The sequence below is a fragment of the Ictalurus furcatus genome, chromosome 2 (genome assembly GCF_023375685.1).
Source record: "Ictalurus furcatus strain D&B chromosome 2, Billie_1.0, whole genome shotgun sequence".
Classification (NCBI taxonomy): domain Eukaryota; kingdom Metazoa; phylum Chordata; class Actinopteri; order Siluriformes; family Ictaluridae; genus Ictalurus; species Ictalurus furcatus.
In genome coordinates this window covers 23,903,132-23,921,680 of record NC_071256.1, presented here as the reverse complement: position 1 = coordinate 23,921,680, position 18,549 = coordinate 23,903,132, and positions in this window count along the sequence as shown.

Genomic DNA, 18,549 nt, shown 5'->3' with positions numbered 1-18,549 from the left:
TTGTACACTTTACACTGAAAAAAAATCATTGATTTTTTTTGTCAAGTGGTTTCACGGATTTGTGTACATACAGATGTATATTTCTAGTAACATTTACTGATTGTTTTTTAGTTATATTATCTGAATTATATCAATAGATTTTACTTCAAATCAGTAATGTCAACTACATACAATCATGTTCTGTCTACTTGAATAAATTATGTTGATGAAGTCACAAATAAACTGTCATGAGTAAAGTTAATCTAGTAGATGAATTCAACAAAAAAAAATTCATTCATTAAAAAAATTACAACTATTTGCATTTGCTTTTATTTTTAAGTAAAATTAACTTCATCATTTTAAGTAAAATCTACTTGATTTAAATGATTATAGATTGCACAAACAAAAGTCAGTCACACTTTTGCTCCCCTCCTTTATGTAAATGCATATTTTTTTTATTATTATTATTTATGCTATTAAATACATTATGTATATCTAAATAATGTAAAAAGTATCACATCTATACTTCATGTCTTGTCCTTTGGAAACTTTTGCAAGTCATTTGTTATTCATATTGCTAAAGAACTAATAAGACCTTAATCCTAATAACACCTGCTCAAAACAAAAGTAGTACTCTAATGAGAACATACATTTACACATGTCAGTCTGAATGGGCAAAACGCAATATGAATGCATAACCAAGTCCTGCACATACATACAACTGACTGAGAAACACAAAGATTAGAAAATTGTTACCAATATTGCAAAACATTTCATAATGCAATAGTCGTAGTCCTTAAAAGCAACACAGAACAAAAAATGTTGAAGACAACCCTTACATAACACTCAAAATTAAATCAAGTTCATGAGCCATATCTCAACCACAGGAGCAATATGCCAAGGTGGAAAAAATAGCCACTCACATGGCAAATGACACTAGGCATGTGCAGTTTAAACCTCAAGCAATGCAGGCTTAATTATTTATAATTGACTATAATTAATTAAAATGCTTATTTTTAAAATAATTTTAAAATTGCTTATTATTATTTTGTTTCACCAATAACTTTTAAATCGAAAAGACTAGCAAATCTTTATTATTTACTAATTTACTAAAATGATTTTTTTCAGTGTAATTTGCTGTCATTTCATTTAATGAGACTTCTCAAAATATATATATATTTTTTTTATGGTGAATGCAATTAAACAGCATTAGCTGTAATTGTAATTATTGTTTAGTAAATGGAATGTCTAGGGGGAAAAAAACACCTTAATACACATTACATTTGAACAGGTACATGTATTAATTTGTTCAGGAACACACTGAACTGAAAATCTAGGATACTAGTGCAGATTTACTGAAGGCACAAACATAGAATCAACAGTTCAGGTCAAAACAAAGGCAATCAGAAGTATGCAGGTCAGACAAAACACAGGCAATCAATGAGCAGACTAGGGACAAAAACAAGGGTAAACACATTGATGTAGAGCAGGCAGAAAACACAGTTGGAGAAACAAACAGATTAATAACCAGGATGTCAGACTAAGGCATGTTCAGAGACGGTTCAGTGACAGCTCAGTAAAGACAAGTTATACTATATTATACTATATGTGGTGGTGCGGAAATGCTTCAAATGGTCAAATTTTGACATTTACTACTTAATACTTAATGTTTTCCTAAACTGCAATATGTTTTTCTTTTGCATATATCTCAACCAGAAGTGAAGTTCTAGCATTTTAAATTATGCTTACCCTCAAGTAAAAAGGGAGAAAATCCAATTTGAAGATTTTTTTTTCCAATTCCAATGAAATATGCCTGGAGTTCAGTGATGTTCTGTATGAGTCTGACATTACTCTCTGCCATGTCCAGCTTGGCCTTCTCTTTTTCCTGGTCTCAGAAAAAGAAGAAAAATGTCTCCCTTTTCCAATTCCTGATTTTTGTGGCAGCTAGTTTCAGGTATTTTGTGTGTTTTTGAGAGTTTATTGGGCTGGATATTTTGCTGAAACCTGTAAACCTTTTTAGTAGTATTACCCCAAATACAGTTGAACAAAGATACTGGTCAAAACAAGCTGCTAAACTGTATGCTGCATGACTATCTGTTGTGAACTCTGAACTGTCTATCAATAGACCTATCATCTAGCCCAGGGGTTCCCAAACCTTTCCAGGGCAAGGCCCACCAAATGGCATTAACATTTGACTGAGGCTCCCCTTTTGCAAGATGTCTTTAAAACACATTAAAAATAAAGACTTCTGAATATATCCCCCTTTTTTACGTTGATGTTTTGTCTGTTTAGCAATTAGAAAGTTAGGTATAGCAAATATGATTTTAATTTGTATTGTTACAAATAACATGTTATAGTAATGCATATATATATAATGTATTTATTTATTTTTCACACCAAATTGTTGACCGCTGGCGGCCCCCACTTTGAAAACCACTGATCTAGCCTATAGCATAAGTCAAGTGTAATAGTCTCTTGACTTAATTTTGATACAATCTGTATCCTTAATAATGTTGTTCTGCCCCACCGAAATAAATGGTCATGAGCCACTTCTGTGCATCTCTCTAATTTATCCACTGATGAGCAGCTATCTGATCACAAACAGAATTAATTCTGTTTCATTCAGTTTCATAAGATTTCTATATTAAATACAGACATGCAGTTACACTCACTGTCCACTTTATAAGGAATACCTGTACACCTGCACATTCACACAGTTTCAATAACAGACACCTGTACATCCTCTATTTTAAAAACGTCGAGATGCCACAGTGTCACACATATACAATCATGTGAAAAAATAAGTACAACCTATGAAAATTGTTGGATTTTTCACACACATGACACATAAAATTTACATTTTGAAGTAATTTTCACAATTTAAATTAACAACAAAAAAAAATTGGTCAAATGGAAAAAATTTGAATCAGGTGTTCAAGATTGGGTGCGAGTGAACCTGCTTAGGGAGTGCAGATGTTATTTAAACCTCTCACATCTAGTGTCTGGTGTTCCCTTTGTTATTGAGGTGTGTGGTGTCATCATGCCAAGATCTAAAGATTACTGTAAGGCCTTCAGAGTAAGGTTGTGGATGTGTATGAGTCTGGCAAGGGGTTTAAAAAGATCTCCAAATTATTTGTAATACATCATTCCACTGTAAGAAAAATCATTTACAAATGGTGCAGATTTCAAACATCTACCAATTTGTCCAGGACTGGGGACGATGATGATGACGATGATGATAACGATGATGACGATGATGATGACTATGATGACGTCAGTGATGACAATGATGATGATGATGATGATGATAACGATGATGATGATGGTGATGACGATGATAATGACTATGATGACAATGATGATGACGATGATGTGATGATGATGGTGATGATGATGATGATGACGATGATGATGACAGTGATGATGACGATGATGATGATGATGACGATGACGATGATGATGATGATAATGACAATGATGACAATGACGATGATGATGATGACGATGATGGTGACAATGATAATGATGACGATGATGACGATGATGACAAGGATGATGAAGATGATGACGAAGATGATGACTATGATGACGACGATGATGACGATGACGACAAGGATGATGGAGATGATGATGATGATGACTATGATGATGATGACGATGACGAAGACTATGATGATGTCAATGATGATAACGATGATGGTGACGATGATGATGATGACGATGACGACGATGATGATGATGATGACGATGATGACAATGATGACGATGATGATGAGGATAACGATGCGATTATCATGATGACGACGATGATGATGACGATAATGATAACGATCACTATGATGATGATGATGATGATGACAATGATGATGACGATGACGACGATGATGATGACGATGATGATGATGATGATGACGATGATGATGAGGATAACGATGTGATTATCATGATGACAACGATGATGATGATGACGATAATGATAACGATCACTATGATGATGATGATGATGATGACGATGATGATGACAATGACGATGACGACGATGATGATGATGATGATGACGACGATGATGATGACGGTGATAATGATGATGACGATGACAACGATGATGATGACGATGACAATGATGATGACGATGATGATGATGACGATGATGACAACGATGATGATGATGACGATGATGATGATGAAGATGACAATGATGATGATGATGATGACAAGGATGACGGTGATGATGACGATGACGATGATGATGATGATGACGATATTGATGATGATGATGGTGACAATGATGATGATGGTGATGATGACAATGATGGCGATGACGATGATGATGACGATGATGATGATGATGATTATGATGATGATGACATGAAGATGACAAGGACGATTGATGATGATGATGACGATGATGACGATGATGAAAATGATGACGATGATGATGAGGATGATGATGACGATGATGATGATGATGATGACGGTGACGTATCATATGTAAAAATAAAGAAAGAAAGAAAGAAAGAAAGAAAAGCCAACAATTTCCATGGGGCACACTTATTTTTTCACATCACTGTATGGTCTTGATTATCGTCAGGGTGTACCTCGTGAAGATTGGGTGATCAGTTAAACCTGGAGAATGGCAGGGATTTGGTCATGAGTGTGGTAGGTTCATTCAGGACAAAATAACAACAAATGCGTTTTCTGAGCCAAGATTTTTAAGTGATCATAAGTGTAATAAGTATTTAAAGAAACATCTCAGCAGAACTACAGGCTTTCGAGAAAGTTAATTGCTTTATGTTATACTTATATGTGTGAAACATGATCCAACATGATCTTCTTGCGGTGAAACTGCATCAATCATCATTCAATAATATAGCATGACTATTACAATGCATTGTGGGTAACTGTCTATCAGGGACATAAACCCAAGTACAACAGCAGTTTTACCTACTATGTCCCTGTTTCCATGGAAACTATGTTCTGCACTGATCATTACTGTTAATGGTGAGATGCATATTTGTCTCTTGGTTGTGTGTATGAAGCAGGATGACAGGGAGGATCCGACTGCACTGCAGGGCGTATTGTGTGATATCAAGTGCAATGTAGTGTACTTGCTGATTTTACAATTATTTTAAATAGATTTGTTAACATTTGCAGTTTATTCCTGTATTTAATACGATTTTATACATAGTTAGGCAATTTTTATATAAAGTTCCTTAAGTTACCTTAGGTAAAGATTTTGGGTTTTTTTAATCAACAAACACATCTAAATAGTAATGACACTAATGGTACAGTGGCATACTATTTAGTTCAGTACTGCTAAATGTTAGCTCCATCTCATAGAAAGCTGCATGCACCAAACCACAGGCTGAATGTAGGGGCTTTCTCCAAGTCTCTGCACATTTTTAAACACAATCTGTGGTCACTGTCTTTTGTTATCTAGTCTGTTTAGTTTGTTCTCCAACCTGCCAAAAAGTTTAGCATGAACGAGATCATTCACATTAGTTGTAACACTCACAAAGCAAATGCAGGCCGTCACTAGACATGTATCTCCAGTAGCCCAGGAACATCATCTTGCAAAGTATATTTTTCTCCCTCAGTAATCTTTTTTTGTTGATTTTTTAAACAAAAACATAGGAGCCTAGGCACTGTATGCTTAACTAAATACACATGCATTCACTAATGTTTATTCAATCCATGACTAAAAGTAAATCTGCATTAAGTAGTAAAAATGTAGTAGCAGCATACACCTGTCTCTAGGTGTAAATACTGTGTGTGCTGATGTGTAGCTGAACCACTTGCAGACAACATGGGTAACAGCCACTTGTAAAGTATTTGCCATTTTTACCCCAGATGTTTTCTGAGGTAAACCAGACAACTTAAATATACCAGAAAAGAAGTAACCCAATTACTGACACAAAACAATATACATTCTCATATATAAGGTCAAAGTGACTGCTACATCCTGTGTTTTATTTCAATAATTTCAAAAATGACATCACAAAATGACCATCTCAGCGATTCTACTGTGAACTTCCATTGAAACAAATCATTAGAGATGTTCTTAATGGATTGTAATGTACAGTATTAAGCATGACAGGCCCATAATCTAGTAAATCAATAAAACATTAAATTATGTGGTTTGTAAGAGGATGTCAGTTAATGTGTGTTGGGTTTTTTTTTTCATTATTGATCTCATATGTGTGTATGTCTTGGTCAAAGTCCACTTGCTTTATTTTCCCATAGCCAAAAACACACAAAAATGTCTGCATATTTCAATTTGAATGCCAGTGTTATTAACTGAAAGCAGCAACTTCTCTTCAAAAGAAAATGGCCTCATTCAAATAAATTTCATTAGGAAAGTATTTTAAAAATTTTTTTTATAAAACATGCTCTGTCTGCTTTTTTTTTTTTAAGAGACAATGTTTTCATTTTGCTGAGATGTGAACTATAGATGTGTGTTTGATTAAGTCTGATGTGTTGAATGAGAAGATGGGGTAAAGAAATAAAGAAAGTCTTGTCTCAATAATCTTTGACTCTGCTTTCAGCTTCTGTCACCTCTTTAGTACAACATTCATTTTGTATCCATTGCTTCTGCCCAGGAAACCCTCTAGGCTGCATCTCCTCTCTTTGATAGCTCTTAACACGGTAATATCTGTCACCTTGCCTGACTTTCCTCTCCCTAAGCAGCTCTCTAGACATATTCATTAGCACATTAACAAAAAATGGGATTAGACATTGTGGCACATCAAGTGTCGGGGAGTATCCACCATGTAATCCACCATGTTCATGGTAAATGGATGGTAAACCAAATAATGGAAAGGATAAAGGAAGGTACAATAATTAGATTCTGGCCTTTGTAGGAAATTTATTTGGATAAAGTTTGGATAAAGGCACAAAGAAAAAGTGGTAACACTTTATTTGGATCTATTTCATCTGCCAACTGATTCTTAACAACATATTAATTTATGTTTAACTATACTGAAGCATGGGTAAATTCTTAAATCTAATTAATTTCTCAGAAATTTTCAGCATGTCTCTGACAGTAGTTCTAACTGGAACATAAACAAAAGGTACATATGAATGCATTAGTTCATGTTATTGTTCATTGTTATTGCACATGTTAGTGTTCCTTTAGTAACAGTTCATTCACAGGGGTTTGTATTATGTATGCTACATATAATAAGTCTAATAATAAATGGATAAAGTATATGGTGAGGTTTTCACCTAATTTTTTAAGTAAACTCTAGAGACTGTTGTGTAAAATTCCCAGGAGATCAGCAGTTTCTGAAATACTCAAACCAGCCCATCTGGTTTGAGTCGAAGGAGCTACCCTCCATTGGTGCATGTTGGAACTCATTTCAGTAACAGGAGAAGAAAAGCAATACTCACAATTCCGAAGGGCGACACTGGTGATGAGCCAGGAAAAACACAAAAAAGTCAACATTCACACTCAAAATATAAGCAGGTCCATGTTCATGGCTTCAATATGGTGACAATGGCTTCCATATGGTAGCATATGGTGGCAATGATGACAATCTTAACATTCTTTGCATATTGTTAATATGTACAGCATGAAATACTGCTTGTGTGTGTGTGTGTGTGTGTGTGTGTGTGTGTGTGTGTACACTGTGGTATATAACTCCTAACACCTGGGTAGATGCAAGAAATCTTCTGATGTATCACACTGCACATTTCTCCATATTTATAGAAGCAGACATTTGTCCAATATATTCAGTTGATTTGTGCAACGTAAATCCATCTTACACATAGACACATGCATATTTGTGTCCAAAAACTGCATTCGATGGGTGAGGGTGGGGGTAGTGGGGTGTGGGGTTGGTCTGAAATCTCCAGTCATTATCAGTAACTTTGTCATAGTTTTGTTAAAGCAGAACCTTTGGAAGTTATTGATTGTTTTTGTTTTATTTTGACTTAATCCTTTGCTACTAGGAACATTAGATTGATTGCCAAAATCCTCTGCCATGCTTTGTTCTTTGAGGTGATTCAGGGTTGAGGATTTTGCTGTTGGAAAGGGCATGTAATTGCAGTTTGATGTATAATGTTTCCTGTTGCTTCACAAATTCTAATTCACAGATGCTCCTAAGTGAACACAGAGTCCTAGAACAAAATTAAAATCTGATCAAAGACTCCATCAGGAGGAATGAGTACAATATGCCAAAGTGACATTTTACTACATAAACAGTTACTCACTATAAAGGGAGTGTCAGTAGCATATAGCCCACAGCAGTGGTTTTCACCTGTCGGTAAAGTATTTAATTAGACTGAATTGAGCACTCAACAACTACCATAGCAGAGACAATCAATGAAGCCTATGAAAAAAAGCTGTCTAGTTTTTTTTTGTTTGTTTCTTTGCTTGCTTGTTTGTTTGTTTGTTTGTTTGTTTAACATGGACCAGCTTGGCTTCCATGGCAAATTTTCCTGACTCAGGCCATTTGAACCCAGACTTTGGTATGCTTGGTAAAGTTGAGCCAGGGAATGGTTCAGAGAATTCCTCCAATTGGTGGTCTGAGATTCACTTCAACCGAACCATGGTGTGGTCTGCATTGTATATGTAAGCTAAATGCATGTGCTGGGTAATCGAACAGGTTAGACTTATCATACTTCCTATTCATCTCTCGTAATGCCAGGGGAAGGGTTGTGTCATTTTGGTTATTGAGATATACAGTAAAACCAGGGGGGGCTTAGTGGTTAGCATACTTGCCTCACACCTCCAGGGGGTTGGATTCCCACCTCCAACCTGCTGCGTTGAGTTTGCATGTTCTGCCCGTTCTTCAGGGTTTCCTCCAGGTACTCTGGTTTCCTCCCTCAGACCAAAGACCTGCATTGTAGGCTGATTGACATCTCTAAATTGTTTGTCTGTACAATTGTGCCCAGTGATGGGTTGGCACTCCAACCAGGGTGTCCCCTGCCTTGTGCCCCGAGTCCCCTGGGATAGGCTCCAGGCTTCCTGCAACCCTGTGTAGGATAAGTAATACAGAAATGGATGGATGGATGAATATATAAAACCAGACTGGAGTGGGGGACTGGAGTGCTGTAATTAGCTCACCTTTATGAGGCAAGCACTCATGCAAACATGCTATTAGGAGCCCCTTCCCCCAATCAAGTGTAGAATCTAGGTGTGGACTCAAGTATTTGGATCAAGTGTAAATTTGCCCTCTGTTTAACCTTTTGATCTTTTGTTAATTGATTGGGGTTTTTTTTTGTTGTTTTTTTTGTTTTTTTTTTACAAAAATACTCTGCTCTCATAGATATCAAACAATTGCAAACAAAACACCAGTTTATTAACAAAAAGCTTTGTTAATTATATGTGTGCAACAATTATTGGCACCCTTTTAGTCAATACTTTGTGCTACCTCCCTTTGCCAAGATAACAGCTCTGAGTCTTCTCCTATAATGTCTGATGAGGTTGGAGAATACATGACAAGGGATCTGAGACCATTCCTCTATATAGAATCTCTCCAGATCCTTCAAATTTCAAGGTCCACTCTGGTGGACTTTCCTCTTCAGTTCACCCCACAGTCAGGGGACTGGGATGGCCATGGCAGGCCTTGATCAATGAACCATTTTGTGTTGATTTTGATGTATGGTTTGATGGATCAGTCTCCTGCTGGAAGATCCAACCACAGCCCATTATAAGCTTTCTGGCAGAGGCATTAAGGTTTTAATTTAAAGCACCCCTATTATACTTTTATACTATTATACTCTGTTCTTAATTGGCTGCTCACGAACAGAGTTGGGTATAACGCGTTACTGTAATCGAATTACTTTTTCTGATAAGGCAGTAATGTAATGCAATGCATTACATTTGAAATTTATGTAATTTGATTACAGTTACTGATGTCAATAAAATTACGTTACTTGCGTTACAAATTTATCGTTAAGAAAACAGTAATAAGTAAAATGCATTTTTAACATAAATCACATTTCCCCCCGAAGATTCTTTCTTTAGCCCTGAATAATTCTCCACTTGGAGCGGTTTGTCACTACGTAACTGAATGTCAGTAAAAGAAGCCTGTAATTTTATATCTTCAGTGAACGGAGGTGAGACCAATCAGACAGGGTTTACAGGAAAATACATGGAAATACTTGAGTCTTATTGGCTGATAGCTCTCAATTCTGCCAAATGCAAGTTCACAGTCAGTGTGAGGAAAAATGGATATACGGTGATTTTTTTTTTTTAAACAAGTGAAGGGGTTGAAACTGAAACACTAATATCCTCTGATGCTGAGCAGGTAAACAAGGTGTGTAAATGTCTATATGAGTTCCAGTTTATGTGAACATGATATGAGAAGAGCATAAGGAAAGATAATGTACTTTGCATTTCACTGTAGCAGCTAAACCCATACAATGATAGCTTAGCTATGCCTCCCTTTGGCTAGCGACACCAAATTATCCTAGTTAGAAAAGATTTATATTTTATCAGTCCTACAAACAGTGACAACACCAGTGGCAAGTTTTATAATAAATCCAACTTTTTCTGATCATGTCATACATTGACATGTGCTAAAAGTACTGAAAGAACTGTGAGTTTCACTTTGTAGTTTATTTTTGTAGGTTTGATAGGTTTTGGAAGTAATGTCAAATTAAAGTAATTAGTAATCTGATTACTTTTTACATGCAGTAATCAGTAATGTAATCAAATTACAATTTTAAAGTCGTAATTAGTAATTTGTAGTGGATTACTTTTTTTGAGTAACTTACCAACACTGCTCGTGAATATCATGTACAGTACTTTGACCCTCCCTCAAACACTACACTACAGCAGTTGCATCCTGAAAGGGTTAGGTTCATGTCTAGAAGACGTTTTTTCTGCGATGCAAAAGCAAAACCACTTTGCATGGACTCCCAAAGGATGAGGATGTAAAGCATCATCCAAGTTGTTTTTACTGTATAGTTCACATATATTCATATAGTTCACACTATTCAATGCATAGTCATACCTATTCTCTTTCACAGATGAATGTTTTACAAGAGATTGACTTTTCCTGGTGAAGCCTGAGAACATCATGTCACTTCTACATTTATAGTATTAAAAATAGATCTCAGGTCTGGGGACTGAGCTGAAAAGAGCTTGTACATGTATAGAAGTGCAGAGGACAGCTCATTTAAAGACATGGGCCACACAACTGTTGCTGTTCCACCTCCACCATATAAACCACACATGGCCTGAGACAGGGAAAGTGTGTGTGTGTGTTTGTTTGTTTGTATGTTAAAGACAGGGCACAATCAAACTCCTCCGGCTCTAGACAGTAAGCAGTGTTTAATGAGCAAGTGTTGGGCAGCATTAAAGATTGTGAGTGCTTCATTAATTAACCTCTGTCCTTCTCTCTGGCTCCTTGAATGCCTTGTATGGTCCATTACATTACACAAAGCATCTCCATCACTTATGCGATTGAGCCAAACCCCTTTGTGCATTTACAAATAAATCCTGGTTTCCAACAGGCTTCAGAAATGATCTGCTAATTGCTCACCAAACTAAGTATACATGTAAAAACACTACACTGTTTTAAAGCATCTTGGACCATATTTAAAAAGATGCACCCACCAGGAATTAATGTAACTTTATTAGCATATCTCTATAGCATATCTAAAGTAAACTTTTCTTTTTTTAAGTAAGGTTATATCATGAATAAATTACAAAAGAAAAATCAATTCAGGCTCAAGTCATTAATTAGATATGGCTAAATGTATGCATCTCAGTGTAAGACTAGGCTTTGCCTGTGCTCAGAAGCTGGCTGCTTAGATAAGATAGAAACACTGGGGGTGAATAATTCCTCAGTTGTCTAGTAAAATCAATTTAGGACTGCAGCAACTTTGCTCTATCTATTTTGATTATCTATCTTTGTATACAATATTTCTTGTTTGGGAATATTCCTTTGAAAAAAATGTTAGGATGTTCCTGCTTTAAAAGATAAAGCAACTAACGGCAGTGATTTCATTTTTACTCTAAATGAGAGACATGCAGACTCAGAAAACATCTGATTAATCTGCGCACTCTCTCTCTCTCTCGCTCTCTCTCTCTCTCTCTCTCTCGCTCGCTCGCTCAAACAACGATTTTCTGTGATAAAACATTATTTTCTTCCACGTTAAACTTTCTCATCCAATTCATTCGCTTTAGGCTGAACTTTTTAGCCTGGAGTCATCTGAGTACACCTGAGTGATGCAGCAGTTCTTCCCAGAAGAAGCCACATCATTAATTCTTCACATATCATCAGATTGTATAACCATAATTGTTAGCGCTACTGTGTTTCATATATATCATGCTTACAGTGCCGTGCTGAGTGGTTCCCTCTTATAGTAGCTCAGTGTTCTTTTTATTGTTCTTTTAGGGATACTGACGCTCATGATCAATAAGTTTCTATCTATCTATCTGTCTATCTGTCTGTCTGTCTGTCTGTCTGTCTATCTATATGTGTAGAGGATGAATATGTAGAGAATATCTAGTACCAGCACTATAGCTAGAGTTAAAGCTGTAAAAGAATGTGGTTTTCTCAAGAGAACAGTCAGTACTGTTGCCCTTCTGCAGCCATTTATTTTTCACTGTAATACAGTGAGGGAAAAAAGTATTTGATCCCCTGCTGATTTTGTACGTTTGCCCACTGACAAACAAATGATCATTCTATAATTTTAATGGTAGATTTATTTGAACAGTGAGAGACAGAATAACAACAACAAAAATCCAGAAAAACGCATGTCAAAAATGTTGTAAATTGATTTGCATTTTAATGAGGGAAATATGTATTTGACCCCTCTGCAAAACATGACTTAGTACTTGGTGGCAAAACCCTTGTTGGCAATCACAGAGGTCAGACGTTTCTTGTAGTTGGCCAACAGGTTTGTACATATCTCAGGAGGGATTTTGTCCCATTCCTCTTTGCAGATCTTCTCCAAGTCATTAAGGTTTCGAGGCTGACGTTTGGCAAGTCGAACCTTCAGCTCCCTCCACAGATTTTCTATGGGATTAAGGTCTGGACTGGCTAGGCCACTCCAGGACCTTAATGTGCTTCTTCTTGAGCCACTCCTTTGTTGCCTTGGCCGTGTGTTTTGGGTCATTGTCATGCTGGAATACACATCCACGACCCATTTTCAATGCCCTGGCTGAGGGAAGGAGGTTCTCACCCAAGATTTGACGGTACATGGCCCTGTCCATCGTCCCTTTGATGCAGTGAAGTTGTCCTGTCCCCTTAGCAGAAAAACACCCCCAAAGCATAATGTTTCCACCTCCATGTTTGACGGTGGGGATGGTGTTCTTGGGGTCATAGGCAGCATTCCTCCTCCTCCAAACACGGCGAGTTGAGTTGATGCCAAAGAGCTCCATTTTGGTCTCATCTGACCACAACACTTTCACCCAGTTGTCCTCTGAATCATTCAGATGTTCATTGGCAAACTTCAGACCGGCATGTATATCTTTCTTGAGCAGGGGGACCTTGCGGGCGCTGCAGGATTTCAGTCCTTCACGGCGTAGTGTGTTACCAATTGTTTTCTTGGTGACTATGCTCCCAGCTGCCTTGAGATCATTGACAAGATCCTCCCGTGTAGTTCTGGGCTGATTCCTCACTGTTCTCATGATCATTGCAACTCCACGAGGTGAGATCTTGCATGGAGCCCCAGGCCGAGGGAGATTGACAGTTCTTTTGTGTTTCTTCCATTTGCGAATAATCGCACCAACTGTTGTCACCTTCTCACCAAGCTGCTTGGCAAAGGTCTTGTAGCCCATTCCAGACTTGTGTAGGTCTACAATCTTGTCCCTGACATCCTTGGAGAGCTCTTTGGTCTTGGCCATGGTGGAGAGTTTGGAATCTGATTGATTGATTGCTTCTGTGGACAGGTGTCTTTTATACAGGTAACAAACTGAGATTAGGAGCACTCCCTTTAAGAGTGTGCTCCTAATCTCAACTCGTTACCTGTATAAAAGACACCTGGGAGCCAGAAATCTTTCTGATTGAGAGGGGGTCAAATGCTTATTTCCCTCATTAAAATGCAAATCAATTTATAACATTTTTGACATGCATTTTTCTGGATTTTCTTGTTGCTATTCTGTCTCTCACTGTTCAAATAAATCTACCATTAAAATTATAGACTGATCATTTCTTTGTCAGTGGGCAAATGTACAAAATCAGCAGCGGATCAAATACTTTTTTCCCTCACTGTACATAAAACAAGAACTTTAGAAGGTTGCTTGGCTTGAGATTTGGTTGAAAACATACTGATTCCTAGTTTGAGTCAAAATGCATTATAAAGGCAGTGTAAAGGCAGACCTACAGAAAACAAACCACCAAAATGGGTAAATTCATCCCTGTTTCTGTTTTTAAATCCACCCTGAATGACTTCCATATTAATCTTTATAATTAAAGTGATTTATTTTATAATGAAATTCTGAGGTGACTTTTTTTAGTTTAAACTTTCACTGACATGTTGGTATATTTTCTCTTAGGTTAAGATTTTCTACATGACCCACAATGCCATTCAACTTCCTGCTGATAATTGTATAAAGGGGAACAATACTGTCAAGTCCAGTATAATCAAGTCTAGTCCTTTTATCTCCTTAATTTGTCATGAAGTAAAGAGGATACTGGCCACACCTGGACATGAAACTGCAGTCAATTGTCCGATTACTAGCCTGTGAAAAAAACTGTAAAACTGTCATTCCTAATGCAATATTTTTAATGCAGTATTTTTTTTTAGTGCAATATTTTTTATTATATTTTTAATCAGGAGCCGGACTCCCGAAGGCAGTTCAAGACCAAATGTAGTCTTGTCCCGGCAACTCCTGCGACGTTGTTGGTGCCAAGTTGTATCGGCTTTCGTCATTCCCTTGGGTCACCAGCTGCGTGGAGAGGGGGGGTCTGCTGCATGGGCAACAGCTGATCCTCCATATCACCCTGCCCAGGCTTTTGTAGCTCCAATGGAGAGGACACTCCAGCGACACTGCAAGGTGCCGACACAACCCGGGTAGCGGCAGCCACTGGTTTTAAGCTCATCCGATTGGCAAAGGAAACGGGTGCCAGGGGCCGCTTCTGTCGGTGGGAGAGATCATCGCATCTCATTGGACAGCTACCGCCCGCCTCAAGCTGGGCAGCCCCCAGCCAATAAGGTGCTGTCCCACCATGGCTTGCCTGCTTCACTTGGGTATGTGGAGCTTAGAGAATCATCTCGACAAGTAGGCCATAAATTCTCCACCAGGCAAGCAAGGAAAAAACAAGAAGACTCTAGCTCTTCGCTTCGCAAGCTGGAACGTCAGGACCATGTGTCCTGGTCTCACTGCTGATCTGCAGCACATCGACAACGCATGCCAGACTGCTGTTATTGACAAGGAACTCTCAAGACTCAACGTCGACATGGCCTGCCTTCAGGAAACTCGACTGGCTGACAGCGGCACTATAAGAGAAGCTAGTTGCATGTTCTTTTGGCAAGGGAAGCCCTCGCACGAATCACATCAACATGGTGTTGGCTTCGCTGTGAAAAATGCATTTGTACCCTTCATTGAGCCACTGTCATCAGGCACAGAAAGAATCCTCTCCCTCCGTTTGTCTACAGACTTGGGCCCAGCCAAAATCATCAGCACATTCGCCCCCACACTATGCTCAAATCCAGATGAAAAGGACCAGTTCTATGAGACCTTACATGTAGTGATTTCCAGGATGCCCAATACTGGAAGCCTTTATCTGCTTGGGGACTTTAATGCTAGGGTGGGAGCTGATCATAAGGCCTGGCTCACTTGTCTTGGTTCTCACGTATGTGGAAAGATCAACGAAAATGGTCAGCGACTGCTAGAATTGTGCTGCTTCCACGGCCTCTGCATCACAAACACCTTCTTCACAAGGTGTCTTGGAGGCACCCACGCTCCCGCTATTGGCGCCAGTTAGATTTAGCCATCACCAGGCATGCGGACCTTGCAAGCATTCTCCTCACCCGCAGCTATCTTAGTGCAGATTGCAACACCGACCACTCCCTCATGGCTAGCCGGGTGCATGTATTGCCAAAGAAATGGCACCATTCCAAGAAGAAAGGTTGCCCTCGCATTAATACCTGCTGTATAAACAATCCAGAAAAATCTGAGCGGTACGTCAGTAAGCTGCAGGAAGCCCTCGCTGAGAAGTCACCTGACGGTACTATTGACTCCAAATGGACACACATCCGTGAAGCTGTGTACAACTCAGCGTTCAACGCTTACGGTAAGAAGGAGCAGAAAAGTGCCAACTGGTACTAAGCCCACTGGGAGGACATGGACCCTGTAACCGATGCGAAGAGGAAAGCTCTTCTGGCATACAAGACTGCGCCAAACCCCAGCACATTGGAAGCCCTTAGGGTTGCTAGAAGAAATGCCTAGCAGACTGCTCGCCACTGCGCAAACCTCTACTGGTTGAATCTGCAGCAGTATACAGGCAGCTGCCGATACCGGGAATGTAAGGGCGATGTCCGAAGGCATCAAGAAGGCGACTGGACCCTCTATTATCAAGACTTCCCGACTCAAGTCCAAGACCGGAGAAGTCATCATGGATCAGGGGAAGCAACTGCAGAGCTGGGTTGAGCATTACCTTGAGTTGTACTCAACCCAGAACGTTGTTACAAAGACTGCTCTGGATGTCATCCCAGACCTACCAGCCATGGAGGAGCTAGACACAACGCCAACCATGGAAGAGCTCAGAACAGCCATTGACCGCCTCGCCTGTGGTAAGGCTCCAGGGAGCGACGGCATCCCGTCAGAAATCTTGAAAATCCCGAAGATGGAAGGATGCCAAAAAATTTTTTTGAATGCAATATTTTTGTTAAATCCCTTGAATTATAGCAGAAAGTCTACACTTCAATCACATCTTAATCGCTTCATTTCAAATCCATTGTGGTGGCATACAGAGGCAAAATTGCAAAAATTGTGTCACAATTTTGGCAGAAATTCTGTTTATTTGTGGAATTCAAATAAAAACAACAAAGAATCCCAAGTTTCACAAAAAAACATGCAATAAAGTTAAAGGGGAAGCTAACACAAGAGTAAATTATGACCTTCTGAAGCAGTAAAACAAGTGGGTATACCAAGAGTATACGCTAATATTGATCATTAGAAGTCATTATACGCAAACTGCCCTGGGGAAAAAGTAAACATACAGCATATACCTACATACTGCCCTGATTACAACACTGATCAGAACTCACCAGCAGATTTGATGTGAAGTCACCAGCACCAGAGATGCACATGCAACCCACAGTGGCAAATTTTTTAAAGGCCCCACAGGAATCCCCATTTCCTGTAGATAACTGAGAGCAAAAGGTATAATTTAAATTTAACATAAACCAATCCAACATCCCCTATAGCCAGATACCCACAAACAATCTACCTGTTAAGTGTGTCTGGTGGTAGACGCTGTGTGCTAACTCATTATCAGGGGGAATAGAGAAAGTGAGACAGATGGTGTGATGCTGGCAAACTAGAGATTATCTGCTGTTGGTGTGTAGGTGTATACACAGGCATATGTGTTTCAAAGTTTAAAACAATATATTATTTTTGAGTTAACAAGATTTATTGATTTGTTTGGAAGAGTCATATCTGAACACAATTGAGAAAAGTTGGTGTAAGTTATCAAAAACACTATAAACAATATAGAAATATATTATGCCATATCTGATTTATAACAGCCTACTTCTCATTTTGATATGTCTCTCCCTGTTCAGGTGCAGATGTGAAGGCACTGAGTGCGTGGGTTTATTTCAGATTGCTTATATTTGCTACAAGATTTGTTCTGATTTTGCCTTAATTTCATAAAAACAGGACCTACATCATTAATCCTAATGGAATCTATTCAACCATTCGGTAAGAGTTATGTTTCAGAGTGCTCTCGAGTAGCCAACTGTCCTATTATTGGGGGATAGCAAGCTTAAATCCTGATGGTGCCACTGTCATCCTTGAGGTTAAATGTAGCTGATTACTGGGTTAGAACAATGACCTTCCTTTCTCCCTTGTCTGGGTGGGGGTGGTAGTGGTGTAATGATTTAAATGAATTGGGCAACAATAATAAATCAATTATAAATCGATTGCTGATTGCATAATATCAGTTTTGATAGATTAGAAATCTATTATTATTATTTAAAAAAGGCAAATAGGGTGAGTAAGTGTGTAAATGTGTGTATGGTGTGTAAATAATAATTGCTATTTTTAAACTGTTGTGTATAATAATTAACTAGTAAGGTGTTTTTCCCATAACTCTGATATTTAAATTACAGTAGCTCATTTCTATGTCGTCATCATTCACTAGTTAATGGTTGGCCTCCCCTAACAAAGATGGTCATATATTGATCAGATGCTATTAAATCTAATCATATTGTATCAGATTTAGTGATATTGTCAAATATCAAATTGTTGAATCGAAATTTCAATTATGGATCAGAAATGAATTGTATAATATGGAAGCCTGATACCTATTAAACGTGTTAAGTGTGTTCTGAACAAACTGTTGACAAAGCACCAGATCAAAAACATAGTGTAGGATACAATTTAAAAAATGAAATGTTGAGCATGACAATGTCATGTTCAACTCGTCATGTTCAAAAATGTCA